Below are 5,781 nucleotides of genomic sequence, written 5' to 3'. Positions count from 1 at the left end.
TTCTCAAAAAATGTCTATTTGAACATTACTTCTTCTCCATTTTCTCTAGTCTTTCCTTATCGAAATCCAATTAGATGTATGTTAAACCATCTTACTTTATCTTTTGTTTCTCATCTCTTTTTCATAATTTCCTTCTTTTAGTTTCTACACTATTATCATCCTCGATTGCCTCCCTCTTCTGGAGCTCTCTCTTTAGCTGTGCTAATCAAAGAGATCACTGAGGTTTTCATTCTCATTCCATTATCCAGTACAAGCTTGTCAAACCTGCAGCCTGCAGGTGGCATGTGGATAGCTATGAATGAAGCCCAACACAAACTCATAAACTTTCTTAAAATAGCATGAGACTTTTTTTGCAATTTTTTTTTAGCTCATTAACTATTGTTAGTGTTAGTCTATTTCACGTGTGGTCCAAGACAATTCTTCTTTTTCCAATGTGGTCCAGGGAAGCCAAAACATTGGACACCCCCAACCTAGTACTTTTATAATTTAGGGAAGTTTCTTAATCTCTTGTTCCACTTTTTTATATGTCAAATAACAATAATACTACATATATGCATACTTCATGGGTTGATATAAGCATTAATTTTTAAAATCAATGTAAAGTTCTCAGAAGTGTGTCTGGCACATAGTCAATCTTCCTTAAGTGTCAGCTATTGTAATGGTAGACTAATTTGCTACTTACCATCTCCATTTACTTTTAAATTGCAAAGATTACACTTTATTTTTAAAATTTCTGACTTTAAAAATATTATCTTCATCATTTTTATAGCTGCTTTTTTTCTTGTGACTTTGATTCTGCTTTTTTTAGGCATATTAAACATATTTTATATTCTCTATCCAGAAATTCTAATTTAATAAGGCCCCATCATAAAAACATGAGTAGTGTTAAAAAATTCTATAATGAAAAATGTGAGTTGGTGCTATTACAAAACAAATAGAATGATTACAAAACAAATAGAATGATTGAGGCATTGTAACTAGCACACAATGTTTGTCTTGGGATCCAATCACCAATATCTTTAAGTAGGAATTTACACTATTTTGGAAACATTTGGAGGGATTTTACTATACTGAAATCTTTATGAGTCTGATTTTATTGTTGTTGTTTTCTTCCTGAAAATTTTTATTTATAATGTGGTTTTTATGTGCACTTGTATTTTTTCTTCAGAGGCAATTTTCATTCATGTTTTTTCCTCCACTGTGGGTCTTAGAAAAAGGGTACGTTCTCTCAGAGAGGATTTGTATTTGCTTTGGTCAATATCTAAATGTCCTACCTTGTGATAATTCTAAATTAAGTTTTGGCTTAAGTTTTTCCAGATCCTAAATCAGATGAATATCAGTTTATGATTACGAATTTTTAGAATATATATTTTAGTTGTCTGTCAGTGACTGAAAATGGTCCCCCAAAGATATTCACTTCCTAAGCCCTGTAAAATAAATGCAACCTTGTTGGGGAAAGGAATTTGCAAATGTGATTAAGGATTTTGAGTTGAGGAGATTCTCGTGGATTATGGAGCTGGCCCTAAATGAAATATATGTATCATTTTAAAATGAAAATAGAGGGAGGTATAAAGTAGATAGTAGAAGCGAAGGCAATGTGACCACAGAGACAGAGATTGAAATGATGCAGTCACAAGCCAAGGAACACTAGAAGCGAACAGAAGCTGAAGGGAGCAAAGAATGGATTCTCCCTTAAAGCCTTGGAAGGTAACACAGTCCTGTTGACCCCTTGATTTTTGGCACAGTGATACTAATTTCAGATTTTTAGCATCCATAAGTACGAGCAAATAATTTCTGTTGTTTTAAACTGCCTAGTTTGTAGTAATTTTTACAGCCACCATAAGAAACTAAAATACCCTGTTTTCAAAGCCAAAGCTAAGATAAATTATTGTGTCATTTTTCTTGATGGAATAATAAGAAATAATACATATTTGTTGACTAAATTCACATTCATCACTCCATTTGTAAAACACAGTCCTTTCAATTAAGAGAGGATGGTATATCTTCTGAACTTTCATTTAAAATTTCCTTCCATGGGATATTCCAACAACTTGACTGATTTACCTCACAACTGCTCCTTAGTAGTTCAGTAGAGTTACAGATTCCTAAAAATATATCTCCAAAATGCCATTTTATGATGGGATCATCCTAATGTTGATCTTTAAACAGATCACAACACCCTATTGCAATAAATCACTAGGCTTTAAAAACTGGTTGAAAATTTGTATTATTTGTATATCTAGACATTGCTTTTATCCTGTAAAAGCTTAGCTCCAAGCAACATCCAATTATTTGACTAGAGAAAAGTTTCAACAGCTATGCCAGTAGTAGGCTCTGCTGTCTTTGATTTGAAAAGGATCTTCTCAGAATCATTGAAAAAGAAAAGTTTATTTCTACTTCATACATTAGTCTTCTAAAGGCCTTTGATCTCCTTAAAGGTGCTCATGGTCTAAATAACTACCACGTTCTTCTAGAAATAAGTAAAATCTGGATTTAAAATAATTGACACCTAAGGGAAATCTTATTAAATGTAGTCATCTTTATCCACCATATAAAAGGTTTCTTTAGATCAAATATTAAAGGTGAATAAATCCTTTATTCTTCTTTAAAATTGATTCTTTAAATATGAGTAAGGATATCTATTCACTATTAAATTGGAAAGCACCATAAAAACAAAGATAACTTAAGGGGAAGCAGTCTGTCAAACTTTGCCACATTTAAATTATACTCACCCCGAACTTAATTCAAAGTAGAAAAAAAAAAAAAAAAAAAAAAAACAGATGGTGCATACAAAGCAGCAACATATGATGACAAATTTAACTAACAAGCATTTGCATCTTTTAACATAGCACCATTTTTCACTTAAGCATAGATAGAAGAGTGAGTCCTTTGTAAACCAGTAATTCTTATTTTGAGTTTAGGGATTCCTATGAGAGTTTATTTTATAGGGAATTTCTCACTACTTAAAAAAAATCATTTTCTCACAATTGCATTTACTTTCATCATACTTTCATATCTTATTATACCGTAAGTTTGAGAAGGAAACAGATCGTGAATTTAAGGAATTTTACTCCTGGGATCTCATTTCAGTTACTAAAAGCCATCTGGTCAAAGAATTACTATGTTCCACGGTTTAGAAGTGCAATAGATTATGCTTTGGAGTGACACCGAAGGGAAACATACATTCTTTGAGGAATCAGAATTAAAATAGCAAACACATGATGATGAAGTTGAAAAAGTGGACCTATGAAAGAAATGTGGAGAAAATCATTTCTGTGGCTCTTGAAAGGAGGAGCAGTACACATTTAGATTTAGCATTGTGACTGCTAAGTATGGGGAAGATTTTTTTTTTTTTTATTATAAACACACAAAACTTTTTATTTATTTTGTTGATCTTTACTGAAATATTTTTATTTTCTGATTTACACTGCATGTGTTCTATAATTGTGAGTCGTCAATATGAAGATGGATAAGATATTATTTTATGGGCTTGGCATTCTTCCAAAACATGGCCATGAATTTCATATTATACATACATATATACGTATGTGTGTGTGTCTTTGCGTTGCATGACAGACCACATGGATTCCATATTATTCCTTTACTCAGTCAGTATGGCATTGCTGTGCACCAAGCCAAACCATGTAACCCATTTTTTTCCCCCAGAAATCTGATCCTTTAGGGTTTGCATGTTAGTGATTGTAACGTCTTGAATGACCCCAAATGAAGTTGTGGCAGACTTGACTTATAATGAAGAGACTTATTTTAGCTGACAGTGCCTAAAAATAAAATTCAGCCTTTTAGGCTAAACTTCTTTGACCATGTTGGTTTTAGACAAGTTTTTAAATAAAAGAAATTTTTTTATTAGTATCTTTCTATAAGTGAGGACACAGGTTTTCGTATTCATAGTGATTGCCTGAAAGAAAAAAAGGACCCTTGAATAAAGATTGAAAAGAGAGTGGATTTTTTTTTTCTTTTTTCTTTTTTTTTTTTTTGAGTAGTGTGAGACTGAGGTGAAATGACTCAGTGGTACACTTCAAGAATATGGAGCATCATTATGTGTAATTGCCTAGTTGTTTCTTTTTTCAAATGAATTACCTGAAATAAAAGAAAAAAGTCAGAAGATTTGAATACATTTCTGAAAGTCACATTGAAGAAGTGATAGACTAGATTTTTAAAAGCTTATTCTCAAAAATTTAATGGCATGAGGAAGAACCTGACTTTTTGACATCCATATGTATCTTATTGTCTCAGGACTTCTTTAGTATTGTCTGCAAAATGAAATGGTATGCTTTCATTGCAAATGACTGCTTGCCTTTGTCTGAAAAGCTTGTATTTCTTTGGAAACTAAACATTTAGAATAAAGATTATTTGCTGTAACGTAAACCATGTTTTGATCACTGGAATTTGCAGCAGTTGTTTCAGGGTATCACGGGATTCTTTTTGTTGTTTCCAAATTTTCTCCTTAAATTATACACATTTGCTGACCCTATGCCAAACCCCTGGTAGTGAAACATTATTTAGGAGATCAAACACAGATCATATGAATGAAACATCTGTTGTAGTTATTGTTTTTCAGAAGTTCAGGTTGCCCAAGAGGTCCACTAGGCAGTATTTTCCAGTTTTCATTTCTATACAACTGGGGGATCTTGGTGGCAGCAAAGGATAAAAGGCCTTTAATTTAACGTTTGAGATGTGTGTGTCCTGAAGTTATTTGTACTGAAAATGTCTTGTAAGAAAAAAGAAATTCCATGGTGACTCTTTTAGGTTTTTTTCTGCTCTGCAAAGCCGTCTAGTGCTACAAAACTCATCATTGAAAGTGGACAAACAAAAGCCAGAGAAGGAGGGATGGAAAGCAACTCTTGCTTCAATTGTTTCTTGATTTTCTAGTCCGATCTCCATGTATTGCTTAATCTCCAACATTTTATCAGCGTGATCCTCAAAGCAGATCCCATTTTTAGGGAGGAGATGGTTCTTTCCAGGACTACATTCCTCTCTACTCTGACTTCCTTTACACCCTGCCTCCTAGTCAGCTGTTGGGTCTACAGTTCTCTTTCAAAAATAGATCAAAAAGAGAAAAGCAATTTGTATTTTAATGACAAGGCTTGGTTATGTGTTGGGCAGAGACGGTATATAGCATTGGGAGGTAATTACTCAGGTTGAAAGGTGCTTCATCTGTTCAGATTACAGCTTCCAGCAGGGTGATGTTCTCAGTAAAACTGGTGATGGCAAAACCATCTGAGAGGTTATGCAAGGAAATTTCAATGAAGAAACATTTTCCATGTTCTTCAATTACAAAATTCAAAATTAATTTAAATATTAATACTTCCATTAAAACAATCCAAATGAAATATTTAAAATGTTGTATAAAATTTCCTGTAAGGGATGCAACAAAGAATTGTCAAAAAAAAAAAAAAAAATGCTAGATGTGATGCCAGGGGATGGGGGCAGGGTAGGTGGCTCAGTAAACCATAGCTCTGCAATTTAGTAGTTCTGTGCCTCTGGACATATCCTTTACGTTTTATTCTAGCTTGTACCACATGTGACGCTATACAATGTAGGAAAAATAAGAATTCCCCTGCTCCCCCATACAATTCCCATGGTCTTTTATGCTGGATTTGTTCTATCAGAAAGATGAAATAATCAGATCTAAGTATTAAAAAAATGATTTTCTCACTTTTACTTTAGAAGATGTTCAACTCGGTATTAACATTAAAGAATAATTGAGCTGATTAACTCTTTTTCATAGAATTGTCATCATCGTCATCACACTGCCAATGA

This window comes from Mandrillus leucophaeus, unplaced genomic scaffold (assembly GCF_000951045.1).
Source record: "Mandrillus leucophaeus isolate KB7577 unplaced genomic scaffold, Mleu.le_1.0 Scaffold953, whole genome shotgun sequence".
Lineage (NCBI taxonomy): Eukaryota > Metazoa > Chordata > Mammalia > Primates > Cercopithecidae > Mandrillus > Mandrillus leucophaeus.
Note: the sequence above shows the minus strand (reverse complement) of the source record.